Raw genomic sequence first — 27865 nt, 5'->3', positions numbered from 1 at the left:
GATCTATAACCTAGGAAGTTCCCAAAAGGGGAAAGGACAGATATTCAAAAGGGGATCAAGATGTAGAATCCAGGGTTATTAGACCATTTCCCTATTCCTAAGAGAGCAAGTAAAATAAGTCATAATGTTAGTCCCAAGTAAATAAGAAAATGAGGAAAAGTATTAAATTGAGGTCTTTGTCACAGCGAATGAGAATGAGCATGTGATTGGAATAAGGCTCTATGGTAAGCATTGTTTATTTGAAAAGAATCAGAGTAAATAGTCCAAATTGCACAATTAGGTCAGTACCAATTAAAAAGGTGCTCCTTAAACTACCCATGCCAAGGAGCAGAATTTTATCCCAGGATATTTACATCGGGTGAAATTCATTATTATTTCTCCATATTCAATGGAAAGTAAAAGAAGTAGCAATCAAAAGGCTTGTCTTCTTATTTCTACACTTCAAAAACTTTCCAGAGGTTCTGTAGTCTTACTTATTTCAAATGCTCTGGTTCTGGTTGGTTCCTTATTTATTATTTTGTGGTACTGCTTCTAAAATTCCTACTAGATTCCATACTTTGGAGCTTTGAATCAATTACCTCTTCAGTTTTGTTTTGTCTTTGGATGCAGCTTTTCTTATTCTATACCTTGAACTTTTATGCTTGGGTTTCAAGATACTTCCAGTTTGCCCCTTGCCAGTTTTAAACTCTTAGGACTTTGTGCTTTAACCTTATATCAGGGCCTGTAGTCCTAAATTTCTGAGAAGCTAAGGACGTGGAACATTCTGGGAGTCAAGCAGGTTATAATGATCCTTCCTTCATAGAGGAATAAAGGATTAAGTTGATTATCTCAGCAGCCTCTCATTATCTGTTGTTGATACCACATTAAAAACAAAATTTAATATCCACAGGGTTGGGGGGGATATGTATTCAGTGGGACACTTGAATTTATGTAAATACAATAAATTAAAATCAATAAAGTATACAATTCAAAAAAACAAAAACAAAATTTAAGTAGTATAAAAGTAAGGGCAGCCTGACCAGGTGGTGGCGCAGTGGATAGAGCGTTGGACTGGGATGCCAAGGACCCAGGTTCGAGCCCCGAGGTCGCCAGCTTGAGCATGGGCTCATCTGGTTTGAGCAAAAGCTCACCAGTTGGACCCAAGGTCGCTGGCTCAAGCAAGGGGTTACTCTGTCTGCTGAAGACCCGCAGTCAAGGCACATGTGAGAGAGCAATCAATGAACAACTAAGGTATCGCAATGCGCAACAAAAAACTAATGATTAATGCTTCTCATCTCTCCGTTCCTGTCTATCTGTCCCTCTCTCTGACTCTCTTTCTGTCTCTGTAAAAATAAAATAAAATAAAAATAAATAAATAAATAAATAAAAGTAAGAGCAGAATTTATTATCCTTCCTGCTGTGTTTTTACTTACTTTAACCTGAGAAGTTTCCTGAAGTAAAAATGTTAGGCTTAGAAAAGCAAGAAGACTATGGTTATAGCAATCTAACACTGACCAAGAAGATAACATAAGGCAGCCACAGTGTTCTGAGTTGGTAAGCAGTGATCAAAGAAAGATTTAAATTGTGGAGATCTCTCATTGAGGGCAGCTTCTCGTTAACTAGGCAAATGTTGTTCTACATAATTGTAGAACAACTCATCTGATTTGGGCAAAACTCACCAGCTTGAGCCCAATGTTGCTGGCTTGAATAAGGGGTCACTCAGTCTTCTGTAGCTCCTACCCCCCATCAAGGCACATATGAGAAAGCAATCAATGAACAACTAAGGTGCCCCAAAGAAGAATTAATGCCTCTCATCTCTCTCCCTTCTTGTCTGTCTGTCCCTTCCTATCTGTCACTATCTGTTCCTCTCGGTCTCTGTCACCAAAAAAAAAAAAAAAAATCGAATTAGTCAGATAGAGACTTAATGAAGTTGTCAGGAGGCTGATTGAGTATTTAGCTGTCCAGGGAAACATCAGTCACCATTTGGAGTCAGGAGACTGTTTAGCAAAGTAATGAATGATTTGGTATACTGAAATGGCTCAAGTTCTGGCCCCAAGGAAAGTTACACAGAATTGTTAGAACCTAATCCCAATAATCTCACTTTATTGTTTAAAAGAGATTTCTAGTGATAGAGTACTATAATCAACTTTACATATCTTCCAAGTCCCTTTACCCCAGTTCTTAATGAGATAATACTAATACTAGCTCTTAGAATATCTTAGATAGTCTTGCAGTAGATTGGTTCTTTATTCAGTTTTTTGAAAATTCATCTATTCATCAAACCAGCAGTTTCCATAAAAGTTACCAGAAATATATATTAGCATTGTCTTTCTGGCCCAGCAAGAGGAGAATCAGAAGTTAGGGTCTGCTATAATGCTTGACTGCATTAACAATATAGTTATAATTACTGTTTATTTTAAAAGTAATTATATATTGTTAAAGTCTTCCCTGTTTTCCTAGAGAAGAAGCTGGAGAGAACATGTCTCCTGGAAATGAGGTCACTTTGTCCATGCTTGTGCAGAACACATAGCACCTGATTCAGGTGTGAGGCATGGCTGAGCCTCTAGGGCAGTGTACCTTGCTGTTATACAACTTGGTCAGCAAGGAGCCACCAGCAGACTCTGAGGGATCCTTGAATGGTCTTGCTCCTTCCTTCCCTTCTGCTTCAAAAACAATAGATTATGTTTGTTTTCAAAGTTGATTGATTCTAGATAAGAATAGCAGGCAGTTCTTTTCAGCTTTTTATATTTTAAAGGTCATTTAAAATGATTTATATTGCTCCCATTATTTTAAGTTTATCTCAGGCAATTTAAGAAAATAAAGGCCTAAATAGATTTTTTTAAACATTCAGATAAGGAGATATCATTTGTTGAATCTTGAATTGCCTGTATAGTATCTTTGCTCATTCTTCAGTGAATTCTGAATGGATAATTTCTTCAATGATCCAGTCTTTTTCCTTTTCCTTTTCTCTTCATTCTTGTAATTCATATAAATATACCCTAAATTCCATGAGGCAGAAGACAAAATAGAAATGTATTGTAAAACATAATTGTTACACACTATCGCCAGTTTAAATCTTCTCAGAAGGAACAAAGTCTGTGAGTTTCAGCTGCTTCTTCTCACCTGGTTCCTCTCTTTGTCTTTGGATCTTTTGTTAAGTAATGAGAAGTTGACAAACGTTAAAATTTGATGCCTCACTACAGGGAGGATTAAATTGAAAAATAAGGTTTTCTCAGTTTTTATATTCACAATAATGCTAATTGTAAAGCACAATAACAGTGACTGAGAGATCTGGTGGAAATACAAGGAAACTAACATACTTGCTGTGTTGAAAACTAATGAGATGTCAAATTGCTTATTTTATTTGCTTTCCTTTAGTCCAAGTGTAAGTATTTATTCAGCTTGAGATAAAACAATTCCCCAAAAGGATTAATAAAATATGTTAGTCTTTTGTCTGAATGCTGAGCTGAAAGCTACATTTTATTTCATTTCACATTGTATATCAGCACAACCAACTTTTCCTCGTCAAAGAGGCGGTCTTATTTAAGTCACTGTCTTTAGATCTTTGCCAGACTAGTATAACTTTTACTAGACATGAGTATTCTACATGCTTACTAACAATGCACTCAGTGTGGGATTCTTTATTATAATTTCAACTTAATAACAAAAATAAGAAATATTGGAGCACTAAATAAAATTTCAATTTCTAAGTAAGAAGTAATTACAGTTTCACATACAGAAGCAACTGGGTATATAAGCTGTGTAATTAGAAGCATATGTACAAATGTCTCTTTTTCTAACATTAAGAATCTCTGAGTCCTGGTCGGTTGGTTCAGTGGTAGAGCATCGGCCCTGTGTGTGGGGTCCCAGGTTTGATTCCTGATCAGGGCACAAAGGAGAATCATCCATCTGCTTCTTCAGCCTTCCCTCTCCCCCTCTTCTCTCTCTCTCTCTCTCTCTCTCTCTCTCTATCTCTTTCCCCCTTCCACAGCCATGGCTTGACTGGTTGGAGTGCATCACACCAGGCACTGAAGATGGCTCCCTAGAGGCTCTGCCTCAGGTGCTAAAAATAGCTGGGTTGCAAGCATGGCCCCAGATGGGCAGAGCATTGGCCCCAGTCGGGGGTTGTTGTTTGGATCCTGGTTGGGACACATTCAGGAGTCTGTCTCTCTATTTTCCCTCTTCTCACTTGGAAAAAAAGAAGAAAAAATATAAATTAAATAAAATAAAAAGAATCTTTGAAATATATTCTAAAAAATGAGTTGTAATATTATCAGCCTTCTTGGCCCCAACCCTGACCCCATTTTCAACATTCTCAAATATTTCCTTTACTCATAATGACTTTGAAATCCTTTAACTTTTACAACACTATATTTTAATGTTTGTATTGAATATGTGACATTAAATTGTATATTTTAAGTGAAGTAGAATGTATCTGAATGCTGCTTAAAACTTTTGAAAGATGATACTTCTTAATGGGACTAGAATAAACAAGCTGAGGATATTGGTGTGATAGCTTCTGCATTGTTTTTTTGTATTTTGTTCTTCACCTATATGTGGATTTTAGCAGGAGTAAAGATGATTGGCCTATAATAAATAGTATTAATAGCATGAGCTTTGAAGTCATGGGAATCTATGCCCCATTCCAGCTATATCAGTTAATACTGGAATGGTCTGAGACAATTCATTAATGTAATTGCTTCAGTTCTTTGTTTTCTCAATTATAAAATGATAGCTTTGCAAATACTTCATAGGAAATGTGAGAAGTAACAGTGGAGTGCAGACTAAGCAATCAACATATTACAATTATTGAATTTAACTTGGAAGCAGATAACACATTTTGTTTTGGAAAATAGAGAAAATTTTATCGCCAAGAAAATATCTATTTACAATTATCCTCTTAAGTTGATTTTGAGCCCTGATAGAGACTCAGAAAAAATATATTTTATTTTCCTAAAACACTCATTAGACAAAAGTGCTTCCTTGACACAAATTAGAGCATTTGAATATTATTTTATTGAAAATACAGATGCTAGAAGTGAATATAGATAAACAAGAGAGAGGAGTTATTTTTTCCACAGTGTTTTTTATTTTTGATATTTCTTCAGTTTATTTTGTTAGTAATAAAGATGTTCCCTCAAGTGGAAGGGTAATTATGCTTTTAATGTGTCAAGGTTGGGGAATAATTTTCTGTTTATAAATGTTTGCTTTATAGATTTCAAATAAAGGTCACATGTGTATGAGTAATCAATGACATTAAACTTAAGATTTTAAAAGAATCATTAGTGTTCTCTGTAATATTTATTCACCTATTCCTATTTCATAAAAATGTGAGGCATTTTCAGAGACTCAACTTTATAAAACTAGAGTTTTTCCATGTTTATTCCTACTTTTCCCTTAAGAATGAACTAAAAAATATTATAACTACTCAATTAACTGGCAGTGTACAGTTGGAAATATTTTTAAGAATATTGATCATGTGCACAGAAATGTGTTGATTGGTTGCATATAAAAACTGGGGATTGTATATATCAGGTAAAGAATTTTCAAATCTACCAAACATGTGCTATTTTCAATTTAATTTTAGTAAATTAGGCACTTAAACCAATCTAGATATTTTCAGAACTCATTAAAGACAGTTAAAGTAAGGTATTTTCATATTATAACAGCTTTATTTAGAACATTTATTTTCTAATTAATAATTTATAATTATTAAGTAGTATTTTATTTTATTTTATTTTATTATATTGTTTTATGTTATTTTTCTACTTTCCCAAGTGAGAGGAGGAGAGATAGAGAGAGAGATTCCCACATGTGTCCCAACTGAGATCCAGCCAATGACCCCGTCTGGGGCTGATACTCTGCCCATCTGGGGCCAAGCTTAACCAGATGATTCTTTCAAATTCTTAAGTTTAATGTCATTTTAGTACCTGAGACACAGCCTCCAGGGAGCCATCCTCAGTGCCCTGGGGCCAGTACACTTGAAACAATCAAGCCATGGCTGAAGGAAGAGAAAAGACAGAGAGAGAGAGAGAGAGAGAGAGAAAAGGGAGGGGAAAGCGTGGTGAAGCAGATGGTTGCTTCTCTTGTGTGCCCTAACAGGGAACCCAACCCCAGACATCCACATGCCAGCTGCTGCTCTACCACTGAGCCAACCAGCCAGGGCAGGTGGTTTATTTTATAACTGTGTTTTTATAATAAATTGATTGTATTTGTTCTAATAAATGCATACACACACAAATGATTTCTTTTTAAATTTGCCATATATTCACAGAGCATTTGTACCTAAGAACAAAAATACATGAAAATGCGTATATTTGTCAAATGTTTAATTTCTTGTCATCTTTACATATTTTACCAAAATATACTCAGGATAAAAATTAAATGACAAAAATGTTAGAAGTAATACTATTTTAGGATTAAATGTTAGAAAAGAAATTTAATTTTGGCTTGATTAATCAGAAAATTACTTATTACACATTTCTATAATAAAATTATGTGAAATTTGAAATTATTATTTAAATTTACAGAAGCAGTAGTAGTAAGAATGAAAATGGTAACATTTGGGACAGAAGTCTTATATTCAATGACAATAATTATAATCCAAGCAAATAGTAAGTATTAAGAAAGTAGATGAAATTAAAACTTCCAGTATCTATGCCCAGTTTTTAAAATCTGACTGAATTGAAAACTTTTGTTTTTGAAATATTGTCCTAATATTTTAAGCATTGTAATTTTATTTTTAAAAATATTTATTTATTTATTTATTTATTTATTTATTTATTTATTTATTTTGAAGGAGAAAGGGAAAGAGGAAAAGAGGGAAGGGAGAGAGAAAGAGAGAAGCATCAACTTCTTGTTACATTTAATTGTACACCCACTGATTGCTTCTCATATTTGTCCTGACTTGAACCAGTGCTCTCAGGGTAGAGCCAGCAACCTGGATATTCCTGGAAGACACTCCATCCACTGCACTACCCGTCACGGCTAACCACTGTAATTTCTATTGATCTTTGTTTACTTTTTGAAAGGACTGGATTGGAAACTGTTGAAGTATAAGAGTAAAATCAGTCACATGGCAGTAATAACAATAAAAAAGAAAGAAAGCATTACTGTGGCTTTCATTAAAGCCTACATATTTTACTTCTACTCCTAAGAGGTATTAAAAACTCATTTTTTGGCTTTACTGTCTTAAAGTAATGAAAAGAAAAAAGAATGTTCCTTCTTACATTTCCTACTATACATCATTTAGTATCATCAGATTTAGGCCACTGGGTTGTAAAACATAACAATATTATCTAGTGAACATCATTTTGTCATAAAGCACTAAAGCAACAAAAGAGTTGTTTTTTGCTAGTGCTTTTCAGAATTGTATTTGCTTTCTCTATTTTTTTCTTTGCTTTAAAACTGTTGCTATTTCAATAACAAACATTTAAAGAAACATTTGTTAGCAAAATAATGAAAATAATAATTCATTTATATTTTGCTTTCAAAAAAGATTTTATAAAAAGAAATATGTTCACATTCTCAAAGAGGAGATTAGATGATAAAATATTTTGTTAAAAAATACCAAATTACAAGCATTATTAATTTGGTGATTTTTTTCCTCAGTAAAAAAGAAAAGAACTTTCAAGGGCTGTACTTTGATATTGTACAATAAATTTTATCTTAGCATTTATGGAGGAAAAAGATTGAGGCTCCAGTTATAATTTTACTGAGACTAACCTCTAGGGGCACATTGCCAAATCACATAATGGTATCAGCTTCTAAGTTTTTGATGACATTTATAACAGATATGTTTTTCTTTTTATAATTAAGATTAAAGAAAAAACATCTGGATTAAATTACAAGATTAAAAGAAACTATTTGTATTGATATTTTTAAAGCAATGTCGTAAATATTTTAGAAACTTGTTTTACAACAAAATATTTTTTTCAGATTAAAACTATTGTGATTGTATAATTAAAAGTTGAGGTACTAATTTAGTAAGTTTAAGTTTGTGTAAAAATAAAATTTCAATTATTACAAGCATCATAAAATTTTGCCTAAATGAGTCACCTGTTATTAAAATTATTTATTTTTAATTAAATACTAAAAAAAACCTTTGTGTATAATCAATGAATTAAAAAATTTAGAGGGTACAATTTATTGAGGGGAAAATTTTACCCACAAAAATTTGAGCTGTGAAGACTCTAAAAGATATGATATTTATGGAAGAGATAGATTGGGATAGATATTCAATAGTTTTTGGGAGAGAAAGCACTGTTTTTTTTATTTAGGACCTCTATATGTTTACAAATTGGATTGCTAACAACCTAAAATTTTCATTTTTAACATTTGAAAATTATTTTAATATCTTGACTTCTCAATTCCTACACATCTTTCTCCCATTATCATTTTTTAACTCTTGTGTCATGCCATGGTTTCTTACATTAGTAGCTTCTTTCTCAACTATAAGCTCTATAGTTGCCTTCTTAGGGCCATGATGTCCATTGCCCTGAGCTCTGGTTTTCTACAGTGTGTCCGTAAAGTCATGGTGCACTTTTGACCGGTCACAGGAAAGCAACAAAAAACAATAGAAATGTGAAATCTGCACCAAATAAAAGGAAAACCCTCCCAGTTTCTGTAGAATGATGTGGCAGCATGTGCACATGCGCAGATGATGACGTAACACCATGTATACAGCAGAGCAGCCCACGGCCATGCCAGTTGAGATATGGACGGTACAGAGGAAAGTTCAGTGTGTTCTGTGGCTTGCTAAATTCAAATCCATGACCAAAGTGCAACGTGAATATCGGTGCATTTATAACGAAGTGCCACCATGTAGGAATAACATTACTCGGTGGGATAAGCAGTTGAAGGAAACTGTCAGTTTGGTGGAGAAACCCTGTTCTGGTAGGCCATCAGTCAGTGACGAGTCTGTAGAGGTTATACAGGATAGCTACCTAAGGAGCCCTAAAAAATCTGTCTGTGAGCCCACATTGAACTGCACTGAATAAGTATGAAACTGGGAGAGTTTTCCTTTCATTTGGTGCAGATTTTACATTTCTATCGTCTTTTGTTGCTTTCCTGTGACCAGTCAAAAGTGCACCATGACTTTACCGGACACACTGTATTTTCATACTATATTCCTTAATGAGGTGTTTCTATTTGTGTTTAATCAATCATAGTTTCCTATCAATTGATCATCAAAGAACCACTTCTCCCCTGGAATATTGCTCCAGTAGCCTCCTCACTAGTTTCCTTGCACCTACTATTGATAAATATTGGTCACAATGATACCAAATGCTGCCTTAAAAATATGAGGGTTTTTAATGTCAATCTTGTGCTGAAAATATTTCTATTCTTTTTCATTGCTTTAATGTTAATGTTCTAAGTCCTAAAAAAATCCAGAAGCTGTCACCACATTCTATTACTCCAGGTTTAGTCAGATATTTAAACTTCACCTTTAGGGGATTTATTTAAACCTTTAAGTATCAATATTTTATCATATTCTTTTCCTCATATTTTCTTGCACTTCACTCATATATTATAGCATTATTTAGTATATATTCTCTCCCCATCTAGAACACAGTATTTATATATTTAATATTTCAATTAAAATTTAAATATATAATACATAAAATAGTACCATGGTGAAATGTGAATTTCACAACAACCATTTATTTTCTGTTGTATTTATCAATATCAAAGGACCAACATTTTTTATTTCCTGATAATTGGAGAGATGTGGTAGTCTCTTTCTTTTAGGCTATCAGCAAGTAGTGGGCATTTCAACACCACTTAGACACTTACTGCAAAGTCATGCGTCATCATCATTTAAATCAATATGCCTATGATTATATCCCAGGAGCCCAGAAGAGTGGAAAACTGATAATTAGTGATGAAGTTTGGAAGACCAAGCTACGTTTAATTGTCTTATATTATGAGAAAGAGTACTGTGCTTTTGGTTTGATTTTATGGTTGTGCTAATATTGTTATCCTTAAACTACTTCTGTTATTTTCTTTTCCTGTGAAATGGAACTTAAATCATGATATATTGCTGCTTTATTTTTCTTTAAAGTTATTTATATCATGATTTCTCAAATTCTGCTTTTGACAAACTGGGCAAACTCAGTTATTTTGATTTGAGTCAGACATTTTTTGAAACAATAATTGACTGTCTTGATCTATATTGACACGTTCTAGTTTTAAAATAAATAATCTTAACATGATTTTTAAATAATATGAACAATTCGGTAACATCCTCTTTATACTGCTGGCACATCAGTCAAACATTCATCATATTTGCAAAATCATAGTTTGTAAAATTATAGTACAAGAGTGGGTGAAATTTTACTAAACAGTCATCTGATGAAATACAGTATTTCCCCATGCATAAGATGCACCATTTTGTGAAAAAATTCGGGGTCTAAAAACTGGGTGCATCTTATACAGTGGTTGTAGATTTTTTTTACCTGCATTTCCCACTTTTCCACACTTGTTGTCTTTGCGCTTTGTTTCAAACTTGTTACCGGTATATTACGGTAGGTTATGTTGTGCCACATTCTGCTCTGAAAAGGCTCAGAAAAGATTTTCGTACAGTGGAGGCTTAAAGTTAAAAGTGATCCAGTTTGTAAAATTGAATGGAAATCATGCTGCTGAACATAAGTTCAAACGCCATCAATGGAATTGAGGAAGAGGCAATATGTGAAGATTATAATTCATCATCAGACACAGGTGAGGACAAGCTAATAGATGGAATTTTCACAGTGATGAGGAGTTATATGAATTTTATGATGAATAAAAATTGAGTTCCATAACTTTATGCAATACTTATTTTTTCAAATTTTGGGCCCCAAAATTAAGGTACATCTTATACATGGGGAAATACAGTATTATAAAGTAGTCAAAACTACTGAAATACAGAATATCCATTTAACGTGGAAACATGATATGAAGTGAAAAATGTATTTTTCTAAATATTCTATGCAGCATAAAATCATTCTGATAAAGCTAGATACATATCAAATATAATCAAGTATAATTTTTAATGTCTACATACAAGTACATATGCATATAAAACTGAATAAAATGAATAGAAAAAGACAAGAAAGGAAATGGAAGAATTCTCAGGTTTTCTTTGATTATAAAACAGAGGGATGGAATTAAACAGGAACCATTTGGATTATTGTACATTTTGTGGGAGAGGGTAGATTTGTGGTGCAAAATTCATTATTAAAAGTAACTAAGTGGCCCTGACCAGTTGGCTTGTGGTAGAGCATCGGCCTGGCATGTGGAAGTCTCAGGTTCAATTCCCAGTCAGGGAACACAGGAGAATCCACCATCTGCTTTTCTCCCCTTCCCCCCACCCTCTATTTCTCTCTTCTATTCTGGCAGCCACAGCTGGAATGGTTCAAGCAAAGTTGGCCCCTGGCACTGAGGATAGCTCCATAGTTTTGCCTCAGGCACTAAAATAGCTCTGTTGCTGAGAGTCTGTCTCCACCTCTCTACCTCTCACTTAATTAAAAAAAAAATTAAGTAAATTACTAAATATATATAGTAGACTATGTGTAAATAAATGACAAATGTTTATAATGCACAAAGGCTATAGTTATTCCAATGCCTTTTTTATTGACCTTATTTGGGTGACATTGGTTCACAATACCATTCAGGTATCAAGTTTAAAACTCAATACACATCATCTGCACATTGTGTCTTGCAACAATCACCCTAAAGAAAGTCTCTTTCTGTCCCCATTTTCCACCTCCTTTACCTTCTTCTACCTACTCCCCCTTTCCCTCTGGCTATTACCACACTGTTGTATATGTCTGTGTTTATCTATCTATCTATTTATCTATCTATCTATCTATCTATCTATCTATCTATCTATCTATCCATCATTTATCTATCCATATTTTTGCTTAATCCCTTTACCTTCTTTCATCCAGTCCCCCCAACTTTCTCCCCTCTGATAGCTGTCAGACTATTCCATGTATTCATGCCTCATTTGAAAATAAATAATTATTACAATCTTAATGCTCTTTGGGGTGTGGATAAACACTGACTTAATTAGCTAAGACACTAAACATCTAGCACTAAATGATTCTTTATTCCAGGCATCCCCATACTATGGCCCGCGGGCCACATGCAGCCCCCTGAGGCCATTTATCCAACAACAGCCCCCCTGCACTTCTGGAAGGGGCACCTCTTTCATTGGTGGTCAGTGAGGGGAGCACTGTATGGGGCAGCCCTCCAACGGTCTGAGGGACAGTGAACTGGCCCCCTGTGTAAAAAATTTGGGGACACCTGCTTTATTCTATCTCAAGCCTACTTATATTATATTAATGCATTTTAAAATTACTTGAAATTTGTTTCTCGACTGTAAAGGATTAATAAAAATGTATACATACATCATGCACAACTGAAAATATTTAGCTCTTTTAAATTGAAATATACTTATCTTATTTGGGACAATATTATTTTATAAACCCTTTAATGTCTAATGTTCATAAGAGAAAAGTTCATAAACAGATTTGACTTTCTTTTCCATGCATTCTGTCAGTAACTCATTATCCACATTTTAACATTTATTTTATGTTTGACCTTGTCGAACCATAGTTTTTAATATGATGATTATAAAATTATTCATGCCCTAAATTCATAGCCTGTAAAGCTTTTGTGCTATAATTTGACAAATTATTCTGATCATATATTTTGTTGATATAATTTTCCACTAAGGAATCGTGCTATTTCATATTAAATAATGGATTCTCTGACTTGTCATTTTCTGTTGATAAACCATAATAATATTGCCAATATTATATATTATATATTTATATATTATATATTATATATAAAGCATCTTTCTTAAAATAGCTTAAAGCATTTTATCATGTTTTTATTTTGTCTTTTTTTTGTTTTTTTTTTGCTTTTTCCTCTGTATCAGTTGCTAAAAGGTCAAATAGAAATGGATTAGATAATAAATTTGATTAAAATACTAGAAATGGGACAAGAACCTATTTTTTAAATTTAAAATATCATTAATAATTTATTTCTTAATTTATCAGGTATTATAGAGAATTTATTATATACCAGACACTAATCTAGGCAGTGAAGTTGGTAATTCTTCCTAATGAGTGAAACAATAAATAATATATTAGCAAACAAACATAAAACTAGGTACTATTAAGATAGAAAAGTTTATAATAATGAATGAATGAGCAGCTGATTCTATGTGGTTGGAGAATTATATCTGAGGAGATGGCATTTATTCTGAGATCTGAGTCACAAGAAGGAGTCAGTCATATGGAAATCAAGGGAAGAACATTTCAGGCATAAGTAGTACCTGTGCAGAGATCTTAGACTGAAAATGATCTTGGGATGCTGAAAAATTTTGTGTCTAAAAGAGAAAGTGGTTTTATTTGGCAAGGAAGAGGGCAGTAGAAGTGACTGATGATGCTTTTTAGTTTGATTAGTCACTTCTACTACTCTCCTCCTTATAAGTGGACAACATATATGTATATATACAACAATGCTCAAATTCACTAGCTACTAGGAAAATGCAAATTAAAACTACAATGCAATATCATCTCATACCTGATAGATTACACAGAGGAACAAAATTTTTGTTGCATCCACAAAAACACTTGTTCTTACCTAATTTGAATGTGCTGATCTCAAATCTGACAGTTTTTCTCTGTAAGCTACAGTTTTTTTGCAATTCAAGATTTTAGATTTTCATTTTACTGTAAAATTTTCAACATTTAGTTTAACATAATGAAGTAGAATGTTTTCTTGGGCATCATCTTTGTGAAAATACAATAATTTATATAATGCAGTAAATACACTAATACACTAAAAGATATGATTGCATCAAATTTTGTCTACAAATTCAAAATAGAACATATTAAAACACTTCTTTAATCATAAAATTTTTTCAAAACTTATTTAAATTCTATTCAGGCAAAAATTTGCGTTTGTAGCTCTTGCGTTTGTGTACATGTTGAGGACAATCTCGTCTGATGCTCCAGAAGTGGTCTGCTCATCTCTAACAGCTCCAAGATTTTCAGGAAACTTATCAAGGTGACTGTTCAGGAAATGAATCTTAATGCTTATGTTACATCCAATGTCGTGGAAAGTAAACAGCATCCTTTGAACCAGAAGTTCATAGTTTTCTGCTTTTTTGTTGCCAAGGAAGTTCTTTGTAACTGCCACAAAAGACTGCCATGCTGCTTTCTCCTCCTATTCATCTTCCTGGCAAATTCTTTGTCACATATGAGGGTTCAAATTTGAGGTCCATCAAATACACCTGCATTTATCTTCTCAAAAGACAAGGCAGGAAAAGCAGAAATAGTATGTTGAAAGCATTCACTTTCTCTATTCAAAGCCTGAACAAACTGTTTCATTAAGCCAAGTTTGATGTGAAATGAGGAAAAAATGATTCTATCTCGATTAACTACAGGTTTATTCACAATATTTTGCATCCCTACTTCCAGAGCTTCACGTTTCGGCCACTCCTTCTGTGTCCAGTGTTTCTCCCAAGCTCAGCTGTCCCACAAACACAGAAAGCAAGGATACTTTGTGAAACCTCTCTGTTGTCTTAGCAGGAAATTTATCATTTTAAGATCCACACAAATGATGCAATTATGTTCCTCATACTTCAAAAAGTCAAGGACAATTTTTATCTTATTATAATCTTCTCGCAGATGAGCTGAATAACCAATTGGAACCGCTGCATACACATCATTGTGTGGGAGAACACATTCCAGACTCTGTTTAGAGCTATCAAAAAATAGCCACCATTCTGTTGGACTGTAAGTGGTAATACCTAGCTGGCTGAGAAGACTACTGATATCATGACAGTAAACAAAGTGTTTGTCTTAGGAAAAAAAGTCCACAAAAATTTGTTCATGCTTCCTGAAATGGGATACTTTAGCTGATGGGTAAAGTACATTCTTTTCTTGAAGCCTGGAGGCTAATAACTCAGCTGCTTCCTTTGATAGGCCTAAATCTCTTACTAAGTCATTCAATTCGGGTTGGCTAAACTGCTGACGGGTTCATGACTGCTTGGCATTAGAAGAAGACCATTCAGATTCTACAACCATTTCCTCATGCATCTTATCAAAATACACTTCATCACCATGTTTACTTTCTTAGTTCTTAGAAGAAATAAAACCATTGAAAACTGGAAGAGGAAGTGTCTCAGAGTGTGGGATAGGTCGTATTGCTGAAGGAATATTAGGATATGCAATCATATGCTGTTTTTTCTTGCCGATGCCCTTTGTATGAACCAGACAGAAATAACAGTCTCTGCTGTGGTCCTTAGGTTCACGCCAAACCATGAGAATACCAAAAGGCATTCCTTTGCGTTTTTCTTTTGTCCAATCACAATGCATTTCCTCAGTATTATGACACACACACAATATGAGGAGCCCAATTCTCATCTTGATCACCAAGGGGAACTTGAATATAGGCAATATATGCATGTGTCACAAATGGTGAAATATTGCACTTTTGACGAAGTGTGTAACCGCCACATATATAACAGAAGGTGTCAGGACTATTCTTACATTTGCGCCTATTCAAAGAAGCCGTAATTCAATCTTAAAACAAAAATAGAGGATATTTTTATCAGATAATAATTTTTTACATTTAAAAACAACTACAAATATGTAAAAGTGATATATGTAAAACATTAATTGCCTTGTGGTTATGTTCAATCCAAGAGTCATTGCCCTTTAACTCCAATTTAAAAACCAATGCATGCCATTAACTGTAACAAAAAGAAATTAAAATTGCATAAAAACTAGAGCATGCACCAAAAAATGGATTTCAGATTTGGAATCAATGATGCAGAAATATATATAAATAGTTCTAAAACTTCATGCAACAGAAAAGGAAAAAAAAATTGTTCCCCAGCATTATCAATAGGATAGGTAACAATAAGTGTTGGAGAGGTTTTGGAGAAAAAAGAACCCTTATTCACAGTTGGTAGGAATGTAAACTGGTATAGTCATTATGGAAAATGATGTGGTAGTTCCTTAAAAAATTAAGAATAGAGTTACCATATGACTCAGCAACCTCTTTTCTAGATATTACTCCCGAAAATATTTGAAAAGACTTATTTACAAAGACATATTTACCCCATTGATTTTGTAGCATTATTCCCAGTAGCCAAAACATGGAAACAACCGGTGTCCTTTGATAAATGATTGCATAATGAAGATGTAGTACATATATACAATGGAATACTCTTCAGCCATAAAAAAGAGGAAATACTTCCATTTGTTACATGAATGGACCTTGAGAATATCATACTAAGTGAAATAAGTCAGATAAAGTTAAGAACTATATGATTTCACTAATGAGAGATATAAAATAAAGCAACAAATAAACAAAACTCATAAACACAGACAACAGTAGTGATTACCAGAGAGAAGAGGTGAGGAGGTAATAAAGTATATAGGGAATCAATTATAGGGTGAAGAAAGAAGATCTGACATTGGGTATTGGGTATACAAAGCATTATAGTCTTGTATCATAGAAATGTTCACTTGAAACTTATAACATTTTATTAACCAATGTCATCCCAATAAATTTAACAAAAAGAAAAAAGAAAATAAAAATTATAATTGAATATTTTAGGTCTTTCCAAAGTAACTTATAATTTTAATGCAATATCAAACAAAATTTCTTTCTTTTTTATTTATTTTTTGGTGACAGAGAGAGAGAGAGAGAAAGGGACAGACAAGAAGCGAGAGAAATGAGAAGCATCAGTTCTTTGTTGCAGCACCTTAGTTGTTCATTGATTGCCTTCTTATATGTGCCTTGAGGAGGTACAGCAGACTGAGTGACCCCGTGCTCAAGCCAGTGACCTTGGGCTCAAGCTGGTGAGCCTTGCTCAAACCAGATGAACCCACACTTAAGCTGGCAACCTCAGAGTTTCAAACCTGGGTCCTTTGCATCTGATTTCGATGCTCTATCCACTGTGCCACAGCCTGGTCAAGTCAAACAAAATTTCTAATAAGCATACCAGTTAATACTATTAAAAATAAATAATAGTTTACATGTTTCAACATTCACAACTTACAGAGGATGTGGGATAAAGTCACTTTCAATCTTCAGTAGTGGTACTTAAAAGAAAAGAAAATAAAGGCCCTGGCTAGTTGGCTCAGTGGTAGAGCATTGGCTTGGTGTGTATAAGTCCTGGGTTCAATTCCCAGCCAGGGCACACAGGAGAAGCATCCATCTGCTTTTCCACCCTTCCCCCTCTCTTTCCTCTCAATCTCTCCCTTCCCCTCCTGCAGCCAAGGCTCCATTGGAGCAAAGTTGGCCCGGTTGCTGAGGACAGCTCTATGGCCTCAGCTTCAGGCACTAGAATGGCTCCTGCCACAATGAAGTGACACCCCTGATGGGAAGAGCATCGCCTCCTGGTAGGCATGCTTGGTGGATCCCTGTTGGGTGCATGTGGGATTCTGTCTGTCTCCCCACTTCTAACTGTGGAAAAATACAAAAAAAAGAGAAAGATTATAATGTGTTTAATGTGACTAAAGGCAAGGAAAGCCAGTCCTGAACCCAACAGCACTATTCTGTACATATGGTGGGTTGAGAGGAAAGAGAGGGGCCATGAACCCATATGCCAGCTTATACAAAAATAACTTACATAGCAGCCCATCTGCAATGGTTCCCTCAGCTAAGTATAAAAACTAGTACCATGAAAGCTAACCAGAGTAGGCCAAGGTGTGGGTTGGGTTACTGGGGGCACCATTCAGACAGGAGAGGCCTACAAGGAGGTCTTGAGTCAATTGGTGGCTGAGCGTGAACTTAGCAGCTTGTCCACCACAATGCGGGCATGTTGGGGCTGGCTGGCCAGCTCCTTGGAGGAGCAGCATGTCTCCAGGAGGCACATACTGAAGTTTCATTTCTCACTGATGTAAGTCACAGCAGGCATCAGTGGACACAGGATGAGTTTGGTGTAGTCCGAAAGGTGTTGATCTTCTCAAAGCCATTGCTGAGGTGCAGAATGTTGGCACTGAGGGTGTGCAACCAGGTACACAGGTAGGGCAGCTGGGCCAACTCATCATCTTTCCATGACATGACACTGGCCCTGCCTTCAACAAATGTTCACTCATGTAGTTATAGAAATATCTAAAGAGGGTGATCTTCTTTATTAAGGAGTTGGGATGGGAATTCCTAGTGAAATAAGACACTGTGCAATTACGTTCTATGTACTTCAGACTGTCACTGTCATAGTAAATAAGGCACGTGGAGTCACAGAAGAGCACACCCATGGTGTTGTCACACAGTTGATACCTGAAGCCATACTCATCCGAGTAGTTCACCCACTTGCTGACCTAGAAGATGAGGATGTAGGTGGGATCCTCACCTCCTCTTGCCTCACCAGCCCTGGTGTGAGGGCTTGTAGACACTGATGCTGCCTACTTGCTGTAGCATGTCACCGAGATGGGAGTCAACTGCCTCACTGGTCTCCTGGACTGCTCAGACATGGGGGCTTCTGTTACATCCCAGCGAGATAGACTACAGCAGACACAAAGTGAATTTTATAGGTTTTATTGCAGACCTGCACAGGGACTGCAGGCAACCCATGTAAGGGAGCACTGCAGCCCCCCAAACCTGCACAGGGATGCAGGTAACCCACACAGGGGAACACTGCAGCCCCCCAAACCTGCGCAGGGACTGCAGGCAACCCACACCTCCGAAGAGACTGGAGCACTGCAGCCAACCAAACCTGCGCAGCCAACAAACTGCGCAGGGACTGCAGCCCCCCAAACCTGCACAGGGACTGCAGCTCCGAGCTTCTAAAATGGCTCCTTTTTATAGGGTGGCTGTCTAGGATGAGCAAGCATCATACAGAAGCTGATGTGGCTGTTAGTCATTGGCTAGGGAGGTCGTGCGCAGTTACGGGGAGGGGGGTATTACTCAGTGGAGAATATCAAACATAAACTTCTGATAAGGGTCTCTGACTCAATGCAGGATGTTGCTGAACTCTTTGTTCTCAGCGTCACAGGGACCTTGTACACTCTTGGCAGCCCCAGCATGTCAGTACTCCCTAAATCTAACACTTCTCCATGCCTTCATTGAGGACTAAGAGTTTTTTCTTGTTATTGGGGTCCAGGCTGCTGGAAGCAATGGATACCCTGGGTGGAATGGTGAGGCAGGTGATCAGGAGACGGGTAGGGATGTAGCTAGAAGTAAAAAACGTGTTGAGCAGCTTGTGGATAGTGGGGTGGCTAATGGGGTCTGTTTGAAGTGTCCTCTGAATGAGGGAAGGGGCCACAGGATTGATGTGCTTCTTCCGGGAGGCAGTTTTTCTAGAATTTTTTGAATCATTCCAGTGATATTATATGCATATACATGCAAATATGTTTAGACATGTCAGTTTGGATTACCTTGGGCTCTGATTAAATTTAAAAAAAAGAAAAAAAAGTGACTAATAATGGAGATGGCACTAAGTGCCCTCCCTACATTTGAGTTAGCTCTTCGAGAAGTAGTGAACAGACTGAAGTATATTATAAACACTAGCTCAAATCTCTGGTTCTATAGCATTTAATGTTTTTAAAATTGACATGCTATTAAATTAAATTAGTATTATGTATATGTGTGTATGTGTATATATAGATTCTATTTGAAAAGAAATTATTCACCTTGAAAATTTAAGAGCTCTTAGAGATTTTGTGGTTTGTTTAAACATAACTGGATTTTGAAGACTGAAAAATAAAAATTCAATATTTATAAATCTATATAGGCATTTGTGATTATTTCTTCTTTTTATTAGACGGTAAGGAATTATTTTTCATTATATACAGTATATAAATAATAAAACTGGTTTAATGTGGATATTGTTATTGTACAGAAGAAAATCAGAAATAGTCAAGAAAAATTTGTGGATAAAGTACTTTTAATGTGACCACAAAGGGACTATAACTATCTGTTTTCAGTCTTTATCAAAGGTTGCAAAAATATTTGATTTAGTTCCATTAAGAAAGAAATTGACCAAGACAATAGCAGTCACCAATTTAGTGATAAAGTAAGATTATATAGTTATTGTGGGTATCATCACTGGAAATTCTTTGTCTGCCTTTGAAAATTCAATTATTCAGTTCATCCCAGCAGGGGGATGGTTTTTGATGATCTTTTGATTTCTCTCATCAGCAAGAACCCAAGTACAAGTCCTGAAAGGTGTTGATAACTCACAGGAAACACTTGACAGGCTTGGAAACCCATTGCTCAATTCTTACATTTGTCTTACATTAAAAAAATATGTTTGCTAGAAGTAGCAGACTGTTATATGAATTTAAGACCAATTGTGCTCTAATTAAAAAATGTAATTATTAAAACTTGGGGAGTGCTTCTACTTCTGCCCAAGATAGAGTAACAATGAACAGGGTTAGTGTCCTGGCTTAAGCAACTAGAACAGTAGATGATATGTTTCCATACAATGGGAAAAAGGCAGAGGGAAGAAAAATGCACAAGGTAAGACCTTTAGGTACTTCAGTTCACTTCCCAGAGTTCCCAGGCCATTGGATAGAAAAAGGAACCTAAACAGAGCCTTGCACTCACACCAAGTTGAGGTAGCAGAGACCAAGGTTTATAGAAACGAAGATTGCTAGAATTTGTGAAGAGAATACTAGAGAGGAGGAAGTTAAATAGCGAGAGAGAGCAAATTTGAATAGGGTGTTCCCTCAAACTTTTGGCTCAGTACTAATTGCATGTACATGAGAAAACCAGTGGAATAGGTCCTGTTCTAACCACATAGAGTAGAAACCTTATAATGCATGGATTTTACAATTATCAGAAGCTTATTGTCTTATCAATGTGGTTAAACCCAGACTAAAGCTAGTTATAAAACTTAAAAGCAAGCCTTGAACCTTGAAAGCATTTAACTAATTTTAAATAACTTAATTACATGCCTGACCAAAAGTGAACACGCTTTTAAAAGATTTAGCAAAATCCAGCAACAGTATAAAATATACAATGTCCAACGCTCAATCATAAATACCTAAGAAACAGAAAAAATTTTATTTATATTAAAGGGATAAGTAAGTAAATAAAAATCAACAGAAAAAATGATGGAACTTGTAGACAAGGGCAACAAAACAGTACTTTTAATTATTCTCCATAGGTTCAGAAAGGAAGAGGAAAACATGTGCATGCCTGGGAAAGAAATGGAAAATATTTTAAAAGAGGAGCTGAGAAATATTTTAATAAACTTAACTTGAAATTAGAAATCTAGCTTGTTAAATTGTGAAATTCAGAGTAACACATGAATAATATTCTGTAAAGATACCCTATAGGGTTTAGTGGAATGTAGGCTCATTCATCTTTTGCTCTACAGTGTGAAATACTGTAATAAGCATTTTTTTAAATTTTTTTTATTATTTATTTTAAAGAGGAGAGGGAGAGACAGAGGGAGAGAGAGAGAGGAGAGACAGAGAGAGAGAAGGGGGGGGAGGAGCTGGAAGCATCAACTTCCATATGTGCCTTGACCAGGCAAGCCCAGGGTTTCGAACCGGCGACCTCAGCATTTCCAGGTCGACGCTTTATCCACTGTGCCATCACAAGTCAGGCCTGTAATAAGCATATTGTTAGGTATTCAGTATTTCCTGAATGTTGGAAACACAAAATGGGCCCTGAGTTATTTCTGAATATGACAGGTGTGAACTTGGTTTTAAAATTATATTTTCCTAATTTTAATAAGTTGTAGATGACATTATTTAGATTTTGAGGTTGTGATACAATTCTTTTAAGATTCAACATTAATTTTGGAAGTGTATTTTTATCTTTTTTATTTTATTTTATTTTGCTAATAAAGGACTTGGCATTGACCCTAAATAAATTTATAATGTCTTCTTATAGGTAAAATTCTTACCTATTTTATTATCCCCTTCATCAAATCTGTGAGGATGAAGAGTAAGCAATTGAAGGATTTACTCCCAGAGTAATAATGATATAAAATCAAGTATATTATATACATAAAATACATAAAAATATTATAACAGCAAACCAAGCTTTTAATTATTAAAAAGGTTATGTTCTAGTTCTGATCTTGCTGGTTCACTCCTTTATTTTTATCTCTATAATCAGAGAAATTTTATACTTAATTAAAAAGATTTTTTAAAATTTAGTTAGCAACTCAGTACCTTGTAGGTATGAATGCCTCATGAATAAGTTTCTTTGACATAGGCAAACATAAGTAATAGCAAGCTACAATAAAATCAACATTATTGCCCCATTTAGATTACTTCTGAAATACTTATACATTGAGTACATCTTTTTATGAGTCATATTGGCTTTATTTTTTAAAAAATGTAGTGTCTGAACAGATATACTCATACTTGAGTGCTATATCTAACATTTCAATTCAAAGTTAGGGCCACCAGCATTTTAGCTACTGCTGTTCTATTAAATATGTGTCAGAGAGAAAGACAGAGGATTACTTTTATTTCCTTTACCTATTACATTCAACATTACACCTAAGAAAAAATGTTGCTGAGGCATCAACAAAAATTTCATTTTTTGATTGAAACGCTGATAGCGTTATTATTCAGACATGGTCTTAACACCTCAAGGCTAGTGCACATATCACAGAAGTAAATACAAATTTGTTATTTGAAAAATAAGGTAGAAGATTTGGGGGTTGACATATTGCAAACATAATTAATTTGCAGTTTACTTGGCACACTTTTAGTATTATTTTACTTCAAAGCATAGTTTGAACTTCTCAATAGTGAATCATCATTTTACACCCATTTCAGACAGGACAGTTATATTAATAATCCATGCATTTTGTTGCCACATGTCAATCTATACTAGTAATGCACACAAAGAAACAACCAAATAAAAATGCAAAAAAAGGTAAACCCATTAATCAGTAAACTCTTAGAAAGTTGGTGGCATTAGGCTACTTCTATAATAACAGAGTGATATTATTATAGCTGTGAGACTTAATTCATCCATATTTTATATGATGTGAAAGACAATTTTGTCAATATCACACATAAACCATATGTAATTTGAATTATTATGCAGTCATCAAGAGTGATATTCTAGAAGGTCATTGAATCATTTACATAGAAACTCTTGTTGCCACAAAACTCTTCTAAAGCATTTGCAATCTAATGGATATGTTTACCAATATTTTCAATAGCTAAAGCATTTTGTTATGTGATTTTTTTCCCTGTTCAAACTATAGTCACTTTTTATATTTCTTATAACAGTGATAAAAGTTTTAGATTGATATCTTATTCATTATTTAACAAAGTTAGTTGATATTACTATTTTTATTTTGAAAATAGATATTTTAGGACTTTTTTGTTTTTTTTAGGGTTTTTTTTAGCTTTTTACTTCAACTTTAAGATTAACAAACTCTAGATTTGTATCTGTATGTAATTTGTTTGACCTGAGAAAGTGAGAGGGAGGTTTTGTCTTTAACATGCTAGGCAATTTTATGAAAAACACAATTGCTCTTTGTGACCTGCAATGGAATATAATGAATAGCCAAATGCTGAGTTTTCCTCAGTGCTAGAAATGAGGGCAGCAAGTATGAAAATTTCCAGACACTTTTCATGAGGTGATAAGGCAGTTATATTTGTGGGTATGGTCAACAGTACCATATAGCATTTAAGTTCATTACATAAAAACTTCTTAGTATTACCAATAAGCTGAATGCAATACCCTTTGCCACAAAACAAAACTCTAAAATTTAAGTAGAATCTTAAAACTTAAAATTTGGAAGTGCCATTTTGAAATATTAGTCTGAATTATGAAATTTGTTATAGTAATTATTTGAATTAAATTATGAGTGAATTAGAATTCAAACTACATTTAGTCACTTGATATTAATTTTGTGTACATTTGAAAGACTGGCATCCAATTCATTAGAGCAAACTAAAGCCAGACATACACATTTTTATTTTTGTATTTTTCTAAGTGAGAAGCAGGGAAGTAGAGAAACAGACTCCCACGTGCAAGCCACCGGGATCCACTCAACAAGCCCACTAGGGGGCGATGTTCTGCCCATCAGGGGCATTGCTCCGTTGCAACTGGAACCATTCTAGCGCCTGAGGTGGAGGCCATGGGGCCATCCTCAGCTCCTGGGCCAACTTTGCTCCAATGAAGCCTGGGGTGGGGGAGATAGAGAGAAAGGAGAGGGGGAAGGGTGGAGAAGTAGATGAGTGCTTCTCTTGTGTGCTCTGACCAGGAATCCACACATTTTTTAATAAAGAATTCTCTATAGTTTTCTAGGAAAAAGAGTAATTATTGGCTTTCTGTTCATGTTTTCTATGTATGAGAAGAAAAACTGTGTTTGAGTCAAGCATGAACTTACTCCATTGATTCCTCTCAATCTGTACACTATCTTGCTGTTATTTGCATAGGTAAAATTTGGAATCAATCATATATGAAACAAATTCATCAAGGTAAGATTTGCTGAAGATTTACAAAGTATTGGGATAGGCCTGGGATGAAATAATAATATGCAAGATACAATCTCTGCCCTCACAAAGACTGTAATAAGCAGAAAGATAACATAGTTAAATATTATACTCTGATATAAAAACTGTGATATCATAATACATCTTTAGAGCTCTTTTAAATGATTTTATTGTTGCTGTATCCCTTTGTTACTCAGCGTAGTATACAGAATCGAGTGTGTGCTCAATAAACAAAGCCTGAATGAATAAAACTGTGACTATGAGTACTATAAACTATTCCAGAAAAACTGGTTTATAAATCTTAAGCTATCTACTCAATAAACCTCTATAAAAATGAATTTAAATGAGTGATAACAGCAAACCTCAGAAGATCCCATCATAAAAGTCTGTGCAGTTTAATGAATAAGCATTTACCATTAATATTTTATTTTCTTACCTTTTGTAAGTGTTGTATGTATTATATGTAGTAATTAGAATTGCCTTTTATAGTATAATTTCTCAAGATACTGAAACAAATAGTCTGCTAAAGTCCAGGATAAGGTTTATGGTGTACTTTTAAATGTTAACTCTATAATTCTACTAAAGAAAATCAACAAATGTTTAAAAAAACCCATGTAGTATGGTTCTCATCTATGCATTGTCCTATCAATGTTTATAGGCAGGTTCTTCTTAAGACTACTTTAATAAGTACTCTCTTCAGATAATTTCACCACTGCTTCAGAATCATCAAAACATCATTTCAAATTTAAGGCTGATGAAATTTCTTACAACTTAAGATTCCTTCTGTCACCAAATGATGTTTAAAATGTGAACTTATGTATCATGCCTTAATATTGGTAATTTAAATGAGTACTATAAATGAGGTTAACACAAACTTAGAAATTCATATAGAAGATGAACATGAGATAACTTATTAAAAATAATAAATAACTACAAAATGTGTAGGAATAGGTATAAAACCAATGTTTCATGGACATGTTTGTGGAAATCCAGTAAAACTATTTTTTTTTTCTCCTACTTCATATGACAATGTCTGGTTCTTATGTGCAAAAATTTTAGCAGGACCAGATTGGTGACCTACTGAGATTTGACTCCAACTATTAATTGATTTTCTATTAAATGGTTAAGAGATTTGTAATTTCTAGTTGTAAAATGCACAGGGAATCTTTACTTTAGAGTTATTCTCAAATGGGATAAAGAAGGCTTTTGTTAGCAAAATTGATTACTCCTTAATATAGGATGGACACTCTAGCTCATTTTCTCTAAAACCTAAAAAGTAGTGGTTTACCTTTAAAATGTGAAGATACAAAGAAACAAATAATAGTAGCATGGCATGTTAATCACCTCTATTTACATTCTGTTAATAAAAGAAAATGAACTCCTAGACTCTTCTCAGTGATGTGATTTTTAAAAAGCATTGTCTATTCACATTAAATATTTAGAAGTTGCATTTTCCTTTTTAGGAGGCAACTACCGTACTGAATTTATGTGTCATCAGTACTTTCAACCCCCCCAAGAGTTTATTTTTTAAAGATATGTACTTACTGTTATTAGTTTGTGATACACTGTTGGGAAATTCATATCATCTTCCTATTCACCAAGACATATATTTCAGAACTCATTTTTTTTGTTGTTGTTAAAGATATCTTATTTTTCTTTTTTGCTTCATTAATTATGAACTGTTAATGTGGTAGATAGAATTTTGGCTCCCATACTCTATACCCTGGTGTTCTGCATATGTATGCTACAATACATGGCAAAGTGGCTTTGTGGATGGAATTAAAGTTACATTTTAAAATAACATGATTATCCTGGATTATACAGGGAGCCTAAGGTAATTATTTGGGTCCATAAAAGTAGAAGAATATAGGAGTATGGGTCAGAGAGATGTAAAGGAAGAAGAGGCAGGAGAGTCTCACAGCCTTGACCTGCCATTGCTGGCTTTGAAGATGAAGGGAAGACCATCTGCCAAGGAATATGCGTGGCCACTAGAAGATATGAATGACCTTGAGGTGGAAAATGGAAACTTTATTTCTACAGCCACAAAGATCTGAATTCTTCTAACAACTTGAATGAGTAAAAAATCAATACTCCCCTAGAGCCTCTAGAACACCATCCTGCTGACACCTTGATTTACCATACTTCCCCATGTATAAGATGCATGTTAATTTTGGGGCCAAAATTTTAAAGAAAAAAAATGTATTACATAAAGTTATTAAACTCAAGTTTTAGCCATCATAAAATTCATTCAACTCCTCATCTGTGTGAAAAAGCGGGAAATACAAATAAAAAATCTATAACCACTATATAAGACACACCCAGTTTTTAGACCACAAATTGTTCAAAAAAGGGTGTTTCTTATACATGGGGAATACGGTAACATTGTGAAATTATAGAGCATCTGGCCGATTTCTCTGGATTTCTGATCCATGGAAACTATGAGATAATATATAGCTTTTATTTTAAGCTATTAAATTTGTGATAACGTTTCATAGCAGTAATAAGAAACAAATACACTGAATCCTCAATATTTTGAGACATGAGATTATAAATTCTAGTTAAAACATTCTCTTCAGTAAAATAGTATATTTTTTATAATTTTCAAAATGTGAGATACTATAACATTATTTCATGAATATAATAGAAAAAGTAAATTAAAACAACCCTTACCTTCCAAAAAAATGAATGAATTAATTTTAACCTAATTTTTAAAAATATTGTTTGATATCATTTACTTACCCTCAGACTGAAGATAATTCTTTCAAGTAAAACTTCTGTTAATTGTGATATATTTGAAGTATAATAAGACAGTAAATTATTTATTTTATTATTTGTTGGTTTATAGTACCAACTCAAAGAATTTGAGATGAGAAGTAATCTGCTAAATGTCATCATCCTTAATCTTATTATTTTTCTGTCCAAAAGTCAGTGATTTTCTTGTACCAAGGACATTTATATTGAGAGACAACCTATAAAGAAATATTGTTTGAACAATGTGATCTTAAGTAATCATTTTTTTGCTATTACATTTCATGTTAAAAGGCTCCTTTATTAAAAAGAGCTATCCAAACTAGGTGCACTCAATTAATATTTTATTTACTAATTTTGTGCCTTCATTGTGTTATACAGCAAAACAATAATCTCATCATTACAACACATAATCTCCTTTTGAACTTGTATTTTTTTGTTTGACATTAATTATAACTCTTGGCCCTGGCCTATTGGTGCAGTGGTAAAGTGTCGGCCCAGAATATGTATTTCCCAGGTTCAATTCCTGGTCAGGGAACACAGAAGAAGAGACTGTCAGCTTCTCTACCTGTCCTCTTCCACTACTCTCTCTTGCCCTCTCTCTTTCTTTTTTTCTCCTTTTCTCTCTTTCTCTTCCCCTCCCACAGCCATAGCCCAATTGGTTTCAATGAGTTTGCCTCAGGCACTGAGGATGGCTCCATGGT

The 27865-nt window shown here is 34.4% G+C and overlaps 1 protein-coding gene and 1 pseudogene across 1 annotated transcript in view; one reads left to right on the top strand and one right to left on the bottom strand.

Moving 5' to 3' along the window:
- Positions 1 to 27865, top strand: part of GPC5 (glypican 5) — a 1847257-nt gene that overhangs the window by 1266105 nt on the left and 553287 nt on the right. The gene's annotated exons all lie outside the window — the stretch shown is intronic.
- The window catches only part of LOC136403261 (serine/threonine-protein kinase PLK1-like), a 146764-nt pseudogene that overhangs the window by 99933 nt on the left and 18966 nt on the right, over positions 1 to 27865 (bottom strand).

Source organism: Saccopteryx leptura, chromosome 4, assembly GCF_036850995.1.
Source record: "Saccopteryx leptura isolate mSacLep1 chromosome 4, mSacLep1_pri_phased_curated, whole genome shotgun sequence".
Taxonomy (NCBI): Eukaryota; Metazoa; Chordata; class Mammalia; order Chiroptera; family Emballonuridae; genus Saccopteryx; species Saccopteryx leptura.
Note: the sequence above shows the minus strand (reverse complement) of the source record. Positions and strands in the feature narration are given on the sequence as shown.